The 6,282-nt window shown below is 42.8% G+C and overlaps 1 long non-coding RNA gene across 1 annotated transcript; it reads left to right on the top strand.

Moving 5' to 3' along the window:
• Positions 1-231: 231 nt before the first annotated feature.
• LOC125400728 (uncharacterized) lies at positions 232-5,883 on the top strand. The gene is made up of 3 exons (XR_007232076.3): positions 232-2,995; positions 3,112-3,190; positions 5,644-5,883. It is a non-coding gene; the product is annotated as an uncharacterized LOC125400728 (long non-coding RNA).
• Positions 5,884-6,282: the final 399 nt, after the last annotated feature.

Below are 6,282 nucleotides of genomic sequence, written 5' to 3'. Positions count from 1 at the left end.
CTTCCCTCTCGTTTCCTCGACCACAGGTACTACTTGAGGCAGAGGCCGGTTTTTATTTATCTTTGTCCTTCAGTAGAACGTGACCGTTCTTGCCATAAAGAAAGACCTGGCGTGTGGCCTGTGCAGGCTATGAGGGATTTATTGCCCTGGTAGATGGGATTTCTTTTTCCTCTGTTATACCTTCTATTTAATTATTGCTGATATATTGGAAATTTTAGCTTTTATTTTTATCAATCTGTGTATACGATATAAATAACTATCTGGTTCAAAGATTTTTTTCCTAAAATAAGCATTAGCCTCCAACGAACCTCCTTCCCCTCAGCTCATTAACCTCATCCCCAAAGCAACAGCCTTTAGCTCTATAGGATGACACTTGGCTATTAGTCTTGGAGCCTCTGAATACTGTGCTTATCCCGTACTTCTTGGCTCCTAATTTATAGGAATGACTTGCCAACTTCCCACTATAGAAAACCAAGTGTAAGCCGGTTCTCCTCTCCAACCAACATGCATACACTTGTTCACCTGTAAAGACTCACTCAGAGTAATCACACTCACAGATGCTGGACCATAGGACAGGGGGACACACCTTCACCTGCAATGCCATCATTTCAACATCCTGCCTTTATTTTGCCACTCCAGTGAGATCAACATCCAGCATTTACATTATAATGAAACTATAGTTACTTAAAACTAAGCCCTGTAGTAAACCATGGTTCCATCTACATTCCTGGATATTTCTGGGACCTCTGGACCATCCATCACCCTGCTTGCTTCATTTTGGTATTGTGGGTGGAAGTTTTGGGTCCCCCCAAAAGCTTAGACCAGTTGTCTAAGTCCTTTTCCCTTCATAGTCATTCACACCAGCTGTCCATCAGTTCCATCTTGATGGAGTCTCCCCTCTCCCCTCATGTGGAACTCCCCCTTGTTTCCTGTTTCCAGGATGAAATGTCTTCACGTTGATTCGCTACTCCTCTGGCTTACGCAACGTAATCCCCAGTGGCTGTCTGAGAAAGAGTGTGGGGGTGGTAAATATTTGAGGCTTTTTATTTCCAGAGATGTGCGTATTCTATTTTCAAACGTGGTAGCTTATTTGAATAGGTATAAGACAGTAGGTAGGAAATCATTTCCTTTCAGAATGGTGATGATGTCACTTCGTTATCGGCTCGCTCCTGACATCGTCGTTGAGCCGTCTGAGCCATTCCACTTCTTATCATTCATATAAACCGAGTTATTTCGCTCTGGAAGCTTTTAAGAGTTTTCCTCCATAGTTGTAGTAAGCAGGATTCTAAGATAACACCTCTTGCCCCAGTTACTTCCAGTCCTATGTAATTAGAATGCATATAGAAACTGGGATATGCTTCTAGCCATTAATCAAGGAAGTAATCAGATTAAACTCCATGAGAAAGATAAGAGACATGTGCTCATGTAGCTACTTACAATTGTAAGACTCCGTCTTAATATTGTAAGTCTTAGACGGGCATGAGGGGATTCGAAGACCATGTCATACTGGAATAAGATCTGTAAAGCAGGCTTGTGGCAGAGGGAATTCTGGGAGCTAAAAGCTGCCCCAAGTAAAGAAATCACTGCAAGGAGGGCAACAGATCTCATTATAGATGGTTGTGAGCCGCCATGTGGTTGCTGGGACTTGAACTCAGGACCTCTGGAAGAAGAGTCAGTGCTCTTAACTGCTGAGCCATTTCTCCAGCCCCAATGAATTCTATTTTCTGAGTTGTGCAACCAATACACCAACTTGTGGTAGTTTGAATGCAATTGACCCCCATAAACTCATATGAGGCGGCACTATCAAGAGGTGTGACTTTGTTGTAATAGGTATGACCTTGCTGAAGAAAGTGTGTCTCTGTGGAGGTAGGCTTTGAGATCTCATTGATGCTTAAGCCACGCCCAGTGTCTCAGACCACTTCCTGTTTCTTACGGGCCAAGATGTAGGACTCTCAGCTCGTTCTCTAGCACCATGTCTGCCTGCACGCTGCCGTGTCCCACCATAGCGATAATGGACTGTAGCTCTGAAAATGCTAAGCCACCCAAATTAAATGTTCTTCCTTTATAAGAGTTGTCGTGGTCATGGTGTCTCTTCACAGCAATAGAAACCCTAAGACAAAACTGTCTATTTCCATTTTGTCATCCCAAACAGAAACTCTATACCCACTAAGCTGTGACCTCCATTCCTACCTGCTTCATAAGCGACCCTCCACTGGTCCTCTTTACTACCCTATCCACTACCAGTTCCAAAAGTTTCTGCCGTCAGTCCCTGAATTTGTGTAGATTTGACTAGTTCTCAGAGTTTTTTGCACTGTGGGCTTAGAATTCTTCCTCGGATCAGCTAAGCAAGTTGTCCTTTGTCATCCCCCTGGGAAGTACTCTTGTCCCTGCCTTTTCTTCCCATCCCAGCAGACTTGTGGCAGTAGTTAGAGAGGAGTTTTAGAACAGCATGAGATGCTTTTTATTAATTTTTAGAGATGCAAAGACTTTGGGGCACACAAAAAAATCACAAATACACAAAACAAAGTTACAGAAGTAGCCTGGTTGTGCTGAAATGGTTTATTTAATCATCTCCCATGTGCTTGTCTGTCGGAATGTGGGATCACATCCATCTCCACAAAATTCAATGTATGAGCAAAAAATTCCATTCTATTTCTGTAAACCCGGGAACCTAGTAACTATTGTCCATAACTGTGAATCAAACCGAGCCAAAGAAAAAAATAACAACTTGTTGACATGGGAACACCAGGAAGAAAAATAGTCTGCCTTTAGTCCCTTTGTCAAGCTCGGGGTTGTGGGTTTTGTGTTCTGTTTTGTTTTGTTCCTTACAGCATCAACTCAGATATAGAAATTTCCTTAAAAGGGGATCAGGAGACACAGTCCGTTGTCACAGGAGCTGCACACGAAGTGAACTTGGCATGACCTCATGACTTGGCTCTGTGTCTGTGACGTCATCATATTCCTGCTCCCTAGGTGCGTGCCGTCCTTCCCCCAGGTACGCTGGTTGGGTTTTTCATGCAGAGGGCCTTTTCCTCTTTGCATTTTCCACTCAGCCTGATGCAGAGTGTCAGGCTTGTGGTATTAACCGGCCTGTTCCCTTTTCTGTCCCAGTAAGCTACCACGAGCTGGTGTCGACTCATTCTTCAGCAAGCACCAGCTGACAGAGAACTGCTCAGTGTGAAAAGAAGAGGTGAGTTCAGTTCGTGTTCTGAGGAGAAGTTAGTTTCACTTCATTAAAAACTATTTACTATGAATCAGCTTAGGTGTCTAGTAACAGAGGCGTAGATAAAGAAAATGTGACTTTTATATACAAAGGATGTTTCTTTCTCATCCACGAAGTAGAGTGAAGTTCTGTTGTTTTCAGGAGGAGGGACACAACTAGGGAGGTTTCCTACTAAGTGAATTAAACTAGTCTGGAAAGACAGGTGTGAGCATGTGTGCATTTGCACAGGCGCACACACATGTGCTTTTGATGTGTTTTCCTCTCATGTGTGGTTCTTAGATTTCAGAGTCAGGCAAAACCATGCTTGTGTATATTTAAACAAGAGGAGATGTGAAATTGTCTAGGGCAGTGGTTCTCAACCTTCCTAACGTTGCGACCTTTTAATACAGTGCCTCATGTTGTGGTGACCCCCAGTTATAAAATCATTTCGCTGTTACTTCATAACCATAATTTTGCTACTGTTATAAATTGTAATGTAAATATTGTAATGTAATGTAAATATTGACTATTTGACCCTGTGGGGGTCGCAACCTACAGGTTGAGAACTGCTGGCCTAGAGGAAAAGGCAATTAAATGGAGTAGAAAGAAAAGGGAATTGGGAGGAAACAGCGTAGTAAGGAATGGGCTCAACGTACAGAATGTACGTGTAAGAAAATGACTAACAATTAAGTAAATAAAAATAATTCTTATTACTTCACATTGTCCTTGATGGAAAACCCTGAAGACAAATTGTAACTGGACTAGCAAGCCTGAACCACAGAGTGCTTTGGCTGGTAGAAATGCTACCCATCAGAAGCACAGAACTTTCCACCGTGAAGCAGACACGTTTGCCAAAGGTCACATTTAAGGAAGAAAGTAGATAGAAACAAGAAAGGTCAAGCAGACCTAATCTGGCAGAATTTTGGATCTTGTCTGTATTAAGGACACTGTGGGTTTAGGAAAGTTGCTCAATGCACTATTTTTCTCAAAAAGTCCATTGGGTTTATGAATCTAATATCTGACCACCCTGCCAACTGGTCTCATTTCCAAGTGCCTTTTAGCTGATTCTCTTGAGTTAAGTACACGATCATATTACCTATAAATAGTATTCTTCTTGCAACATGGCCTATTAAGTTGATGCAACTCTACCCTCCAGCGACAAACACACAGAAATGCTTCATAGTGTTTTAAAATGTGGCTGCATTTCAAAGGGAGAAGGGAACTACCATAATGCCGGAAGCCAAAAGACAAATTATAGCTGAAAAGATCCAGGATAGTCATGATGGCCTGTGAAGGTTTTGGGGTGAGGGAACTGTGTTCCTGATACCCACACGACACAGGACAGGCTGCCTGACGCCCAAAGTAGGGAAAATGAAGCTAAGCAGGAACAGGGGTTTGTTCGGTCCTATTAGCATCTTATTTCCAGCAGAAGATGCCAATGTCCCACTAAGGGCAGGGACCAGAACACATGGGCTGAGAAGTGGTGCGGGAGAATTGTCTGTATTCTGTCAATCTGTTTATTTTAAATAAATGCTGATTGGCCAGGCAGGAAGTATAGGCGGCTCAACCAGACAGGAAGTAGGGGCAGGGTAATGAGAACAGGAGAATGCTAGGAAGGAGAAAGCCCATTCATCCATTCCTGCCTAGACCACTGAGAAGCAAGATGTAACCTGCTGGCTGTGAAAGGTACCGAGCCCTGTGGCTAGCAAAGATAAGAACAATGGGCTAATGTAAACTACAAGAGCTAATAAGTAGCCTGAGCTGATGGGTCAATCAGTTTATAACTTATGGAGATCTCTATGTGATTTTCTTTGGGGTTTGCCGGCTGTGGGGTACCGGGCAGGACAGAAACCCCAACAAGCAAGCCCTACATGTTACAGAGAAGGTAATACACCTAGAGGGTTTTACATGTCAGAGTGATGCTATCATACTAGTGTTTTGTTTTTAAGAGATCCCAGTGGCTACTGTGTGAGGGTGGATAGTAACGGAATGAGGAGACAAACTGAGAGACTGTGGCAGTTGTCAGGGAGAGGGATCTATCATCTGCCTTTGCATGACACCCCACCTCCTATTCAGAAGCATTCAAACAATAGCAATTTTATTAATGGTCACAAATTTTGAGGGTCCAAAATTTAGCAAAGACACAGTGCATCTGCCTCATCTGATCTCATGATGTCTGGGACCTCAGCTGAGAAGTCTCCAATGGGTTGGGATAGCAAAAGCTAGCTTTAGCGGGAGCTGCCCTCTGGGACATACATACATGGCATTTGGGGGCTTCCTTTCAATAGAATGACTCAGGTCCAAGAGGAAGCATTGAGAAAATGTTCTAGAGAAAGCTTTTTATGCAACATAGCATCACTTCCACCCTGATGAAGAAGGTCAGAGAAGTCCCATAATCCTCTAGCTCTATGGAAAGGTTCAACCTCATTTCTTATTGCCAGGAACGTCAGAGCACTCTGGGCCAAGTTCAAAGACTGGAGGGAGAGGTGACTGTGACCACAACAGATGGCTGTGAAGGTGAAGGGAGAATGCAGATTCAAGACACATTCAGGAAATCAGCCATGGAACTTGCTATTGAATTATGTACTTGAAGAGAGACATGAAATAAAAAAAAAAATCAATCCATCATAAATGACTACTAGACTTACCGTAACATCGTGACCATTTATGAGTTGGGAATAAATTACTTAGAAGACACTTTATTTCATTCTAAATGAAGAGTTTCAAATGCTATTTTTGACCACCTCATATGTAGAGCTTACATCTGAAATGGTTTATCTTTTCATTTAATCTTTAAAAAAAAATCAAAGGAGGAGGTGTTTTGTGGGTTGTTTTTTTTTTTTTTTTTTTTGATAGAGAAACCAAAATCCACGGGTAAACTTCCCACCTAGAGTAAAGCAGGGAATAAATGGCAGAGACAAGATGTTCCAAGAGAGACTCCGCCCTTTGGCTCAGCATCCCTGCTTCTCCAGGGATCTGCAAAGCTCACAAAGATTGCACACCTTAACCAGGATAACTTAGAAGTTACAGGACTGGACTTTACACTCCAGCCCTAAAGTCTGCCCCTGCCAGTGGGGGCC

Source organism: Myodes glareolus, chromosome 24 (genome assembly GCF_982192425.1).
Source record: "Myodes glareolus chromosome 24, mMyoGla1.1, whole genome shotgun sequence".
In the NCBI taxonomy this organism is placed as follows: domain Eukaryota; kingdom Metazoa; phylum Chordata; class Mammalia; order Rodentia; family Cricetidae; genus Myodes; species Myodes glareolus.
The sequence above is the reverse complement of the archived record's forward strand: the minus strand, read 5'-3'. Positions and strand labels throughout refer to the sequence as shown.